The following is a 15102-nucleotide window of genomic DNA, read 5'->3' on the forward strand; positions in this document are numbered from 1 at the left end:
CTGTGTTTAGTTTTCTAGGTTTTTGTTCTAGTTCGTGTGGATCTATGTTGGCCAGGGTGGTTCCCAATCAGAGGCAGCTGATTCTCGTTGTCTCTGATTGGTAACCATACTTAGGCAGCCTGTTTGGCACAGTTAATTGTGGGATCTTGTTCCTGTAAGGTTTGTGTTATTAACCTAGGACTTCACGTATCGTTTTGTTGTATCTGTGGAAAGTACTCATTAAAGAATGTACGCATATCACGCTGCGCCTTGGTCCGGTTCAGTAAACGAGGGTGACATTTGGGTGTAACATAACATTTTATGGTCTTAATTTAAGGTTAGTTAGGCATAAGGTTAGCAGTGTGGTTAAGGTTAGGCGTAAGGTTAAAATCAGTCTTTGCAGCTTGGCCAGATAGTTACAACCAAGTTTCCCTCTGTAACCACTAACCAGATCCACTCTCCTTCTTCTTGGCATGCGTCCTTGATCCTCCTTTATCTAGATTTTTTTGCTTAATCTGATTTATTTCAAGTTGCTGAATTAGTACTTGAATTTCCTGAATTAGCACTTGCAGGACTGTTATGAGCCAATTGCTGAAGATTACTGTGACTTGCAGATAATGCTGTATGTGCTTAGCATTGCTAATAACAATGTCAACATGTTTTTTTTTTCCAAAGGTTTTTTCATTTGAACAATGTCAACATTTGAGATACTTGTGAAAACTTGTCATGCACCTGAAAATAATAAATGACCTTGAATGCTACGTCTGTTAATTTCCATTCTTCCCCCTGATTTGGAGTACCTGTGGTGGTACTTATGAGCTTGCTTGTTAAAAGAGGACCCAAACTCCACACTAAATTGGTGTAGCACTTTTACATGTAATCCCTCATCCTCCTTTCAAGGCTACTCATTAATAAATAAATAAAAATGCCCAGCCACTTTGTTTGTTATAAAACAGGGATGGGGCTGAAGAAATGTTAGCCTTATCGGGCCTAGCATAAACTTTGCCACAAGGAACAGTCTGCCGCTCTACCTAATAATTGAAACATGATACTTCATTATCAATGAGACTTTACAAATTCAAAGAAAATTGCAAGATTCCAGTTATACTCACCAGACCTTATTTCCAGTTGCGTCGCGTCTCCGGCTTCCTCTTCCGTTAGACACAGGTGTTCTTGTTTGTCTTCACAGGTGTTAGGAAGACGCTGGACAGTTAAATAGAACAGGCACTCGTCTTTCTCTTCTGAATCAGAATCACCTTTATTAGCCAAGTCCATTTGTGGTGTTGTGTCATGAAGTGTTGCAAAGAAGCTGGAGACGTGGGAATCTTTAGTACAGGGATGGGCAACTGGTGGCCCGCAGTTGGGGAAACAGTTCAACAAAAATCCAGAAAATCACAATGTATGATTTTTAAATAATTAATTTGCATTTTATTGCATAACATAAGTATTTGATCACCTACTGATCAGTAAGAATTGCGGCTCTCGCAGACCTGTTAGTTTTTCTTTAAGAAGCCCTCCTGTTCTCCACTCATTACCTGTATTAACTGCACCTGTTTGAACTCGTTACCTGTATAAAATACACCTGTCCACACACTCAATCAAACAGACTCCAACCTCTCCACAATGGCCAAGACCAGAGAGCTGTGTAAGGACATCAGGGATAAAATTGTAGACCTGCACAAGGCTGGGATGGGCTACAGGACAATAGGCAAGCAGCTTGGTGAGAAGGCAACAACTGTTGGCGCAATTATTAGAAAATGGAAGAAGTTCAAGATGACGGTCAATCACCCTCGGTCTGGGGCTCCATGCAAGATGTCACCTCGTGGGGCATCAATGATCATGAGGAAGGTGAGGGATGCACAATCTGGACCCCTACAAATCATCTGGGCTAGACAAACTGGACCCTTTTTTTCTAAAATTAGCCAACAAAATGGTCGCAACCTCTATTACTAGCCTGTTCAACCTCTCTTTCGTAACGTCTGAGATCCCCAGAGATTGGAAAGCTGCCGCGGTCATCCCCCTCTTCAAAGGGGGTGACACTCTAGATCCAAACTGTTACAGACCTATAGCCATCCTGCCCTGCCTTTCAAAAGTTTTCGAAAGCCAAGTTAACAAACAGATCACCGACCATTTCGAATCCCAATGTACCTTCTCCGCTATGCAATCTGGTTTCCGAGCTGGTCATGGGTGCACCTCAGCCACGCTCAAGTTCCTAAACGATATTATAACCGCGATCGATAAAAGACAGTACTGCGCAGCCGTCTTCATTGACCTGGCCAAGGCTTTCGACTCTGTCAACAACCGCATTCTTATTGGCAGACTAAATAGCCTTGGTTTCTCAAATGACTGCCTCGCCTGGTTCACCAACTACTTCTCAGATAGAGTTCAATGTGTCAAATCGGAGGATCTGTTGTCTGGACCTATGGCAGTCTCTATGGGGGTACCACAGGGTTCAATTCTTGGGCCGACTCTTTTCTCTGTGTATATCAATGATGTCGCTCTTGCTGCTGGTGACTCTCAGATCCACCTCTAGCAGAGCGACACCATTTTGTATACATCTGGCCCTTCATTGGACACTGTGTTATCAAACTTCCAAACGAGCTTCAATGCCATACAACACTCCTTCCGTAGCCTCCAACTGCTCTTAAACACTAGTAAAACTAAATGCATGCTCTTCAATTGAACGCTGCTGGCACCCGCCCACCCGACTAGAATCACTACTCTCGACGGGTCTGACCTAGAGTATGTAGACAACTACAAATACCTAGGTGTCTGGTTAGACTGTAAACTCTCCTTCCAGAATCACATTAAGCATCTCCAATCCAAAGTTAAATCTAGAATTGGCTTCCTATTTCGCAACAAAGCCTCCTTCACTCATGCTGCCAAACATGCCCTCGTAAAACTGACTATCCTAACGATCCTTGACTTCGGCGATGTCATTTACAAAATAGCCTCCAACACTCTACTCAGCAAATTGGATGTAGTCTATCACAGTGCCATCCGTTTTGTCACCAAAGCCCCCTATACTACCCACCACTGTGACCTGTACGCTCTTGTTGGCTGGTCCTCACTACATATTCGTCGCCAAACCCACTGGCTCCAGGCCATCTATATATCACTGCTAGGCAAATCCCCGCCTTATCTTAGCTCATTGGTCACCATAGCAACACCCATCCCTAGTATGCGCTCCAGCAGGTATATCTCACTGGTCATCCCCAAAGCCAACACCTCCTTTGGCCGCCATTCCTTCCAGTTCTCTGCTGCCAATGACTGGAAAGAATTGCAAAAATCTCTGAAGCTGGAGACTCTTATCTCCCTCACTAACTTTAAGCGTCAGTTGTCAGAGCACCTTACCGATCACTGCACCTGTACACAGCCCATCTGAAATTAGCCCACCCAACTACCTCATCCCCATATTGTTATTTATTTTGCTCATTTGCACCCCAGTATCTCTATTAGCACATCATCTCTTGCACATCTATCATTCCAGTGTTAATACTAATTGTAATTATCTTGCACTAAATCAAATCAAATCAAATCAAATTTTATTGGTCACATGCGCTGAATACAACAGGTGCAGACATTACAGTGAAATGCTTACTTACAGCCCTTAACCAACAGTGCATTTATTTTTAACAAAGAAAGTAAAAATAAAACAACAACAAAAAAAGTGTTGAGAAAAAAAGAGCAGAAGTAAAAATAAAGTGACAGTAGGGAGGCTATATATACAGGGGGGTACCGTTGCAGAGTCAATGTGCGGGGGCACCGGCTAGTTGAGGTAATTTAGGTAATATGTACATGTGGGTAGAGTTAAAGTGACTATGCATAAATAATTAACAGAGTAGCAGCAGCGTAAAAAGGATGGGGTGGGGGGGCAGTGCAAATAGTCCGGGTAGCCATGATTAGCTGTTCAGGAGTCTTATGGCTTGGGGGTAGAAGCTGTTGAGAAGTCTTTTGGACCTAGACTTGGCACTATGGCCTATTTATTGCCTTACCTCCATAACTTGCTACATTTGCACACACTGTATATATATTCTCTGTTGTATTTTTGACTTTATGTTTTGTTTTACCCCATATGTAACTCTGTGTTGTTGTTTTTGTCGCACTGCTTTGCTTTATCTTGGCCAGGTCGCAGTTGTATATGAGAACTTGTTCTCAACTGGCTTACCTGGTTAAATAAAGGTTAAATAAAATAAAATAAAAATAAAAGGGATCAGCCCAGAACTACACGGCAGGACCTGGTCAATGACCTGAAGAGAGCTGGGACCAAAGAAAACCATTAGTAACACACTACGCCGTCATGGATTAAAATCCTGCAGCGCACGCAAGGTCCCCCTGCTCAAGCCAGCGCATGTCCAGGCCCGTCTGAAGTTTGCCAATGACCATCTGGATGATCCAGAGGAGGAATGGGAGAAGGTCATGTGGTCTGATGAGACAAAAATAGAGCTTTTTGGTCTAAACTCCACTCGCCGTGTTTGGAGGAAGAAGAAGGATGAGTACAACCCCAAGAACACCATCCCTACCGTGAAGCATGGAGGTGGAAACATCATTCTTTGGGGATGCTTTTCTGCAAAGGGAACAGGACGACTGCACCGTATTGAGGGGGAGGATGGATGGGGCCATGTATCGCGAGATCTTGGCCAACAACCTCCTTCCCCTCAGTAAGAGCATTGAAGATGGGTCGTGGCTGGTTCTTCCAGCATGACAACGACCCGAAACACACAGCCAGGGCAACTAAGGAGTGGCTCCGTAAGAAGCATCTCAAGGTCCTGGAGGGGCCTAGCCAGTCTCCAGACCTGAACCCAATAGAACATCTTTGGAGGGGGGCTGAAAGTCCGTATTGCCCAGCGAAAGCCCCCGAAACCTGAAGGATCTGGAGAAGGTCTGTATGGAGGAGTGGGCCAAAATCCCTGCTGCAGTGTGTGTAAACCTGGTCAAGAACTACAGGAAACGTATGATCTCTGTAATTGCAAACAAAGGTTTCTGTACCAAATATTAAGTTCTGCTTTTCTGATGTATCAAATACTTATGTCATGCAATAAAATGCAAATTAATTGCTTAAAAATCATACAATGTGATTTTCTGGATTTTTGTTTTAGATTCCGTCTCTCACAGTTTTTGTGTACCTATGAAAAAAATTACAGACCTCTACATGCTTTGTAAGTAGGAAAACCTGCAAAATCGGCAGTGTATCAAGTACTTGTTCTCCCCACTGTATGTAGACACTGATTTGGTGCTGGAGATAATGAATATAAGGTTTAAAAGTGGCAGAATTGCCCTTTAAGGCAACATGGCAATAATAATAATAATAATAATACAAATAATAATGATGTTTTTAACAAATTAATTCCATAGAATACTTTTATACATTCCAAAATTGCTTCTGACCAATCATATGGCCAAATAAGGATAATCTGGCTCCACAGTTCAGTTACAGTGCAAAGAGGACGTTTTGTCTTAAAAAATAGGAAGATCAGAGACAAAGAGTTTAGTTTATCAGGATCTCCAATAGCTACTGCACATGTAGTATTCCTGGGGTACATAAAACGTACAAATACATAACAAAGTACAGAATAGTTATAGGCAAGAACAACATCAGATAATATATTTAAAAATATATTTAAAAAATAAAGAGATATATAGAAAAGACACCAAGAGACAACAAAAATACTACTTATAGAGACAGAGAGAGACATAGAGAGACACAGAGAGAGAGAGACAGAGAGAGAGAGACAGAGACAGAGAGTGAGAGACAGAGAGTGAGAGACAGAGAGAGAGACACAGAGAGAGAGACACAGAGAGAGAGACACAGAGAGACACAGAGAGAGAGAGACAAAGAGAGAGACAGAGAGAGAGAGACAGAGAGAGAGAGAGACAGAGAGAGAGACACAGAGAGAGAAAGAGAGAGAGAGACACACAGAGAGAGACACACAGAGAGAGACACAGAGAGAGACACAGAGAGAGAGAGAGAGAGAGAGAGAGAGAGAGAGAGAGAGAGAGAGAGAGAGACACAGAGAGAGAGAGAAAGACAGAAAGACAGAAAGACTTTTCTTCACAAAACACCCTGCCCCGATTGGCCGACAGGTGTGTCAAACACCACCAGCTTATTCTCATAGCAGGTGGGGCCCTGCCCCTGCTGTCCCTGATTGGCTCCCCTCCCATTTCTGTCCTCCAACGGGGTGTGCTGGGATGCCCTACAGCACAGCCTCTTCAGGAACACAGTGGCTCCTAAAGCTCCAACCAGCGCCCCCAGCAGGACACAGGTGATGTACACCCCTATCGGCGACCTCCACACCCCCGGGTCCCCCCTGCCTTCGATACTGGGGTCCTCCATGGTCAGCTGGTAGGAGGCTGTGAGGCAGGGCTTAATACCCTGGACTGGGCAGTGGCAGGAGTAGAGGCCCAGGCTAGATTCGGAGACGGTGACCTCCAGGTGGGAGTGGTGCTGCAGGGTGTGGCAGCCCTGGGGGCGCTGCCAGACACAGGGGAGAGAGGAGAGGTGGGGGTGGTCACAGGGGAGGAGGACCACCAGGCCCTTCTTCACACGCAGCTCCTTCACCACAGGGGAACAACGACCTGAGTTGGGAAGAGGGTGGGAGAGAGGACAGAGAGAGGCAGAAGCAGAGAGAGAAAGAGGAGTTGGAGGGAGAGGAAGAGGAGGAGCGAGAAGGAAGGATGGAGAGTAAAAGAGAGAGAAAGGGAGAGATAGGAAGTATGGGACATGGGCAAGAGGAGGGAGGGGAGTTACAAGGGGTGATGAGGGGGTGATGAGAGAGAGAGAGACAGCGAGACAGACAGAGAGAGAGGAGAGAGAGAGAGAGAGAGAGAGAGAGAGAGAGAGAAGAAGGAGGGTAGAGACAGAGAGAGAGAGAGAGAGAGAGAGAGAGAGAGAGAGAGAGAGAGAGAGAGAGAGAGAGAGAGAGAGAGAGAGAGAGAGAGAGAGAGAGAGAGAGAGAGAGAGAGAGAGAGAGAGAGAGAGAGAGAGAGATGACTGCCTCGCCTGGTTCACCAACTACTTCTCAGATAGAGTTCAATGTGTCAAATCGGAGGGCCTGTGGTCTGGACCTCTGGCAGTCTCTATGGGGGTGCCACAGGGTTCAATTCTCGGGCCGACTCTATTCTCTGTGTATATGAATAATGTCGCTCTTGCTGCTGGTGACTCTCAGATCCACCTCTACACAGACGACACCATTTTGTATACATCTGGCCCTTCATTGGACACTGTGTTAACAAACCTCCAAACGAGCTTCAATGCCATACAGCACTCCTTCTGTAGCCTCCAACTGCTCTTAAATGCTAGTAAAACTAAATGCATGCTCTTCAATCGAACGCTGCTTGCACCCGCCCGCCCGACTAGAATCACTACTCTCGGCGGGTCTGACTTAGTATATGTGGACAACTAGAAATACCTAGGTGTCTGGTTAGTATGGTATTATTTTATGTATCATTAAGGCAAATGTAGGGAGAGGTCAAAGGTAAAATAATAATATTAGTAATAAGCATGGATATGTTGTAAAATTAAAAACCTATATGCCTTAAAATGTTTATGGATTGAGAACTAGTTGAAAGGTTAATACAGAGCAGAGACATTTATGTGTTTTTCATGGACTCTCGGCAGATGGTCTGGGTATGTCTATGACATGTGATGTACATACTACTCCTCGTGATGGCTGCGTGGAGATTGGAGTAACAATGGACCTAGTGTTATCATTTGTTTTGCTTATGACCCTATGACCTGAGACATGGCCACATGCACATAATCTCAAGGGCCAGGGAGGATGGTAAATGATAAATGCCTTAGTGTATGTATGTGTATTATTTTTGAGAAAGGGTCTGCCACCAATATAATGAGATAAGAGGAAGAGGTCATATGGAAAAGTTCACATAGCCTTTTTGGAGAAAAACAACATGTGACATCTAGACGTTGAAAGATAAGGGTGGCGTGGCCATGAAAGAAGTTAATCAATTACCCTAGGGGTAGTAACTGTGTATGCTATGTAAGGGTGACTATGCGCTTGTATTTGTATAAAAGGAGATCTTTGAGCCAAGGAGAGCCAGTTGTTGCTCCATGGAGCAAAACTCAGGCTTTGTTATGCAATAAAGTCTAATTCTTGAATTCACAGGCTCCGATGTCTTGAGAGATATTTTTGAGTTGATGATCTAGTCAAATGTTTCTACAACATAATTGGCACCCCAGATGGGACATGATAGGGATCAGTGACGGTATACATTTGCAGTTGTGAAACGGCTTGGACGGACCATACAAACAAAAGCGGCCGCTTTTAAAAGGTAAGCCAAGTTCTTACTTAAATAGTATAACGTTTGTGTGGTCCGATCCGGGGCTCGGCAACATCTAAAGAAATACCAAGTAGGTCTCTCCAAATTTAAGAACCAGAAAGTTAGACACTAGGAGCTTTTGAATTTAAGAATACATGTCGCTGTTGTTTGTCTGAACCGTCTGTTCAATTGAATTGATTCATTTGATTCATTTGATTCAGTTGATTCATCTTGTTGATCGCTTTGTCTGGGTCATTTCGACACGGGTGGTTGTACAGCTGGTTGAGCGATCAGACAATAACATGTTAAGTCCTGCAGATACCGCTTTAGACGTGTTGGGGGAGTGAATCGTCTTGAGGACTGCTTAGGTAGGCAGAAATCCTGTGTAATACCGCTTCTTTTTCTGTGTTGAGGAAGTGTAACAGAAAAAATAGGGCAGAATTTACAGGTCGCTTAGGAAAGCGTAGTAAAAGTCCAGGTGTGTTGAGGAAGTGTAACACCTAGGGGGCTAAGTAAATACAAATCCTGTGGATACCGCTTTGGAGAGCTAAAATTAGCATTCCATAGGACTGAACGGGCAGGTCATCATCCTGTGTTGTGGTGATGCCAAAATTAGGTAGGGTCTATCAAGTAAAAAAGTTAGGTCATCCTGAGTAGGTGAACGGGTTAAATAGCTACAAGGGCTTCAAAATTTTGATAAAGTGTTATATATAGAGTAGGTCTGCTCATCTCATATGGGGAATGGGTTGCTTGGGCGGCTGTGAGTCATTCAACTGTCTGATTCATTTGGGCACAAGTGGCTGCTCATCTATATGAATGAGAATAATAAGAAATCCTGCAGATAACAGCTTATTTTCTGTGTTGAGGAGAGAAGCTGTGTTTGAGGTCGTTTGAAGTGTCGGTGTTTGGTGGAGAAAGGTTGGCGCACCTGTCCTGGACCGCTGTTTGAGTATAACCTGGTAGGAAGGACGCACCCGGTCTCACACCAAGAGAGGAAGAGTGAATGGAGCGTGGATATTCATTGACTAACTGAGTGTAGAAAATTCACGTTACCAGGAGGGGTAGAATAAATCCTGTTGGAGGAACAGGTCACATGTATCGGTGTGGTCATATGACGTCTATGCATTGTATTTTGATAAATCTGTTAGGGTATGTTTCTGACATTATATTTAGAAACTTTAGAGGAGATGCAGTATTATGATAAATTGACTACAGTAAAATAATAACTAGGATAGGGTTAACATTCCAAATTTGGGCCCTTTGATAGAGTAAAATATTCCTGTAGGTTATACAAAGTAATTAAAGGCGTTTAAGAACAACATTGTATAAATATGGAATAAAAGTGGTATAATGATGTAAATTAGTCGCACTCTGAAGTTTGAATGATGAGATATAGAGGTGTGTTTGATAATTATATATACGTTGGAATAATACGTTTTTTTGTAAATTATATCTTGGAGTTTCGTACAACAATGCCTGTCATAGAATTTTGTAAGATCAGGGAATAGTGACCAGCATATATGATTCTAGGAGGATTCTATGACTAAGGGAAAGGATTTGGGTAATTTGTTGTTTGTTCCGCTGAGACTAGATGGTGATTAACTGATTTATGGCAATAAAGAATAATTAGAAACATGAATGGTTTGGTAGATATGAATATATTGGAATATAATGAATTTTATGTGAGTCTGATTTAATACGAGGGATTGGATAAAATTATAGGTGTGGACTTGCCCAAACACGTAGACGTACGTGGAAATGGGAGAGAGTACATAGGACAGGTGGTGGAATTAAGCATTATAATAAACTATCTATTATTTCAGAAGCAGATATATAATTCATTTGGTTAGGTCGTTAGATCTGTTTCCAAATCAATGAATGTGGGGTTTGACTTGTTGACTGCTAAGTTGATTACGTTGAGCGTATGAGATCTGTGTCCTTCAAAGCTATTTTCTGATAAAGTGTGGTATGAGCCAGATACTAAAACTACTGACCATTATCATTGGAATAAAGGAGGATCAACTTGTCATTTCAATAAAGCATAGATTCTGCATCGCTGAACAGAGTCTAGGTTTTCTAAGTATAGTTTAGCTATAGTTGTGGGTTGTTTAGATTCAAGGAACAGTCAGGATAAGATTGGAAGATCTAGTAGCCTGCGTCTTTTCAGACTGAAGGACTCACTTATTCAACGGGAAGGAGTGAGGGAGTGACTATAGTCTGAATAGCGTACTGGCAATTGGCGATAGAGTTATGGCCATAATTTTAATTGTTTAGGTAGACTGGAATGAAAGTAAGGTATTTTAATATTATGAATATACATATATTATTAGTTATTGTTGGGATGTGAATAGATTTTACTAATGCCATGAATTAGTTTCCGGAAAAGAGAGTCATACTTGTTTGACTGTATCGAGCTGAAAGAGTTATTTAAAGAAAGTTTGAATAGTTGGATGGAAAACATTTATTTGACAAAATTCTAATTGTTATTACTTTATTCTATGGTTTTGCGTGACATCAGTAATGTATGCGAATTGTTGAATTCTAGAATGATAATGTATTCTCGTTACGTGAATTAGTGGATGCAAGAAGCTTTGGCTATTATGCTATAGTGGGTTCTAGATTTGTTGAATAAACAAACTCATATTTTAAGCTAAAGTAATGCAATAGGCTACAATTATAACATTATCAGAAAAAGGCACTATACGTTCATCTGTGGTCCTCTGTAGCTCAGTTGGTAGAGCACGGTGCTTGTAACGCCAGGGTTGGGTGTTCGATTCCCAAGGGGGGCTAGTATAAGTATAATAATGTATGAGCCCACTAATTGTGAGTCGCTTGGAATAAGAGCATCTGCTAAATGACTAAAATGTTAACGGAGAGGAGACTACGTGGTAGTAATTTTTAGTCATTGAATGAGGTTTTGCTAGATTAAACGAGTGACAATGGTGAAATATGTCTATAGATAAATTGGATTGTGATAAATGGATGATTTCAATATATGATGGTGAAATATAGCAAGTGTTTGGTGTTACTTGTAGCTTACTTAGAAAGGATATATAATAGATTCATTCATTCTGATAAAGGTGGAGTGATGGTATAATTGCGTGGCTATGATTTTAGTTGATTACAAGAGAAATAGGATATAGTTTACGACGCATGGAGAAGTGAATGTCTTATATGGTAATAGATCAATTGAATCAAACATGACGTTACTACGGCAATTTAGGATGGTTAATGTTGTTAAGTTCGTTTTTAAACCCTATGATAGAGGTAAATGCAGAACGCTGTTTGAAAGTGGTTTATTAGGTCTGCTAGGAAAAATTGAATAATTTCCATTTTTGTCTGTGGATGTTGGACATTGGGGCTTGCTGAAACGTGAGAGCGCTATAAGGGACATTATGGGTTACGTTAACGTTAGGTGTACGGGGATCGCGTGTTTTTTGGGAGGTCGTGGAAGGTTGAATGTTATCGGCAGGAGATTGCTAGCTAGTTAGCGGTGAGAGCTAGTGTGGTTTTCGTTGGGTGACGTCACTTGCTCTATGAACTGGAAGTAGATGCTTTGTGTGGCACTGGTGGAGCGACGGGTAATGGTGCTTCGATGGTGAATGTTGTCAATGTGTGCAGAGGGTCCCTGGTTCGAATCCAGTAGGGGACAGAAAGCAAATCTTTTACATTGATGCTATTGATGTGAATTACTGGTTTCATTGATAGCATTATAGGAAAGATGTTGTCCTACCAATCCATGTCGGATAGGATAACATAGTAATTGAAATTGCATATTGGTGAATTGGATGTTTTATTGGTTTTTACTATAAATATAAAATAATTTGTCATCTGTTGAGGTACCGTTATGAGGGAAATTAGCGGTAGAGTATGATAGATATTGTAGAGGGTTTAAAAATAAGTTAATTGGGTGATGAGACAGGTTGACTTGATGTTGAATGGGATTGTTTAATAGAAGTAATTATTTTTACTTAGGAGAATGAGAATATGTTATTAGGTAGTATTGCTTTGTGGAAACGATTAACTAATGAAGAACATGTCTCGATAGTTGAATAAGGAACGATATTTGATAATTGATCATTTTATTATGACATTATATAGTTTGTTTAAACAGCAGTGAGTTATGATGATGGTTTATTACTTCAGATAACGATAAATTGTTTATAGTACGTTGAACCTTGGGGAGGTAGTTGTTGCTGTTGACTTGATGGATTAAGTAGACATCTTTTTATGGGTTTTGGATTATGAAACAATAAGTTTGCATTTAAGAAAAAGAAAAAGAAAACATCAATGCAACAGTTTGCAACGTTTAAATTACTAAAATGGGGTTATAGATTTATAGTGGAAGGTGTAGTTAACTTAATAAAATGTGTTATTATCTAGTGTCTTCTAAGTGGGAGTTTTCTTTTAAGGATTGATGGGAGTCTCCTATAATATTATGTTAGGGGTGAGATAGGAATGGGGAGATATGTATGATGTTTTGTGTGTAATTACTATCTTTGGATTGTTGATTATATGTTAACGACATGTATACTTTCTCTTCCAGGAACATGGGGATTTCTTTATTGGGAGGTTGAAAAAGTCTGTCGGCTAGGGGTGGAACTAGTTAGTAAAATTAAGTAGTTTTATTTTTAAGTTGTCATAGGGAGCTACAAAAATAAATAAGGCCTGGCCATTTTGTTTGTTTATTGTTTTACTATATGGTGTTCAAATAACCACAAACAAACTACTTAGTATGAAATGTTAGTTTAGCACTCAATAGAAGGTAGTTTTTTTTTTTTTTTATGGGATGGAAGTGAAATATCTTAAAGGGGCATACGCATGTAATTTGGGTTTTATTTACTGAGGGATAAGTAAATAGGTATGATTTATTTTGAAAAGAGCTATACTAAGGAATTACAACATTTATGAAAGGTTTTGATGGTTGTTAGAAGTAGTATACTATAGGATGAAACAATTCATTGAATGATTTCAATGACCTCTGAAATCTGTCCTGGCTTTATAGTGTGACCTGATCACCCGCACTATGAATTCTAGAGGCATGCTGAATTAGGGGGTTAGATAAAATAAGGATAATTGTGAAGAAGTTTATAATTTGGAAAAATCCTATATATAAATTAGTCTAAACAGGACAAGGATGAAGTGAGAGAGTTAGTCCTGAAGGAGAAGTATTCCTTGAATAGTGTTATGGAATACAGTTAAGTAAAGATATGCTCAAGGGTTGTCATTTTAAGGTTAGTTATTATTTTAGGTTTGATAGGCAATATTGTTTTGTTTTGTTTTTGTACACATGAATCACGATGTGATGCATGTGTCCGAGGGGGGAAGTTGGGATTACAGAGGTTTTAATGTTTTATTATGGTTTTGTGGGGAAGTATGCAAGGTGTATTAAGGATGTGAGCAGTAGTAATAATGTGTTATGGGTTAGGTTAAATCAAAGTAGTAATAATGTGTTATGGGTTAGGTTAAATCATTTTTTGTTTTTGTGATAGGAGGCATGGTGTAGAGGTGGTCTGTCTATGAAATAAGTGGACTACAACAAGCTGGAAGCAGGTGTGCTTCATAATCTCAAGGCTTCTCTTGACGGATGAGAGGACATAAGTAGCATACTGTGTCTCACCTAACCTAACAATGTTCTTAAGATTTTATTTTCATGGGTGAAGATAACTATGCCCAACTGAGTAGGATAATCTGAGTATTTTCTGTGCCCTGGAGACTATGTGATGGCAAAAGACTACAGAAGAAAGAGCTGGAAAGACCCTATGTGGAGGGGCCTGTACCAGGTGTTGTTGGCTACCTTAATGATGGTGAAAGTGGTGGAGACAGATACTTAGATTCATGTTTCCCACTATAGGAGTGTTCCAACCTCAGCCATTGGGTAGCATTGTTGTTTTTTGTGTGTGTCTGTGCTTGTGTCTTTGCAGCAGTAACTCTGAGCTTCCCTATGGGAAGGCTGATAGAAGGACACTTTTCACAGACCGATGTCGATAGATTGAGAGGGACTTTGGCTGATCCGGAGACCCTAGTGACGGGGGAAGGTTAACAACTGAAGTGACCATACACATCGTTGTCCAGGTTATACCAACGATGGTACGGATAGAGGGGAGTATCGGGTATCATCTTAACCATTGTACCAGAGTGAGGGAACTGATGATTAAGAGACTTTAAGGACCTTCCAGATCGCCGAGAGATTCCAGACCTCCAAGACGCACCAGATATCCTTATCATTGATTTCTCTACACTTGACTAGTTACCTGAGAATAAGGGGAATGGAGTACTGATAATAATAAAGAGCAGAAGGAAGAGACACAGAAGAGATCACTATTAGAATACAAGGGTTAAAATATTATTGGTGTGTGAGAAACCAGCACAAAGAGTATGGGGAAGTCACATGGGGTAGTGTGACCTTAAGATAATGAAAGAAAGAGACAGGTGAATCATAGAAATAAGGAGAACAGTCCAATACCTAGATAAACAATTTGATGTAGTATTTGGTGTTAGATTTCCAGGGGGAAGTGTTATTGGAGTAATTATTCCTTGGGAAAGTGCATTAAACCCTGTATATGTTAGGGCCATACCAAATACAGAAGAAAGGGAATTGAAGGAGCCGTTAAACAATGATTGATATAGATGAGTACAATATATTATATTACAATTAAATAAAGAAAATAGTCTAATATGCACCCACATCTCCGTTTAAAGAATTAACAGTAGTTCAAAATCTTCACAGTTACTAGGACTGTGTTATGATTCAACTACAACTTTTGTCATATAAGGAACTCGGAAAGACCATATTGGCCAGCAGAATGTTTGTAATATTTAGGAAATCCTAAATATAAACAATTT

The sequence above is a fragment of the Coregonus clupeaformis genome, unplaced genomic scaffold (assembly GCF_020615455.1).
Source record: "Coregonus clupeaformis isolate EN_2021a unplaced genomic scaffold, ASM2061545v1 scaf2537, whole genome shotgun sequence".
Taxonomy (NCBI): Eukaryota; Metazoa; Chordata; class Actinopteri; order Salmoniformes; family Salmonidae; genus Coregonus; species Coregonus clupeaformis.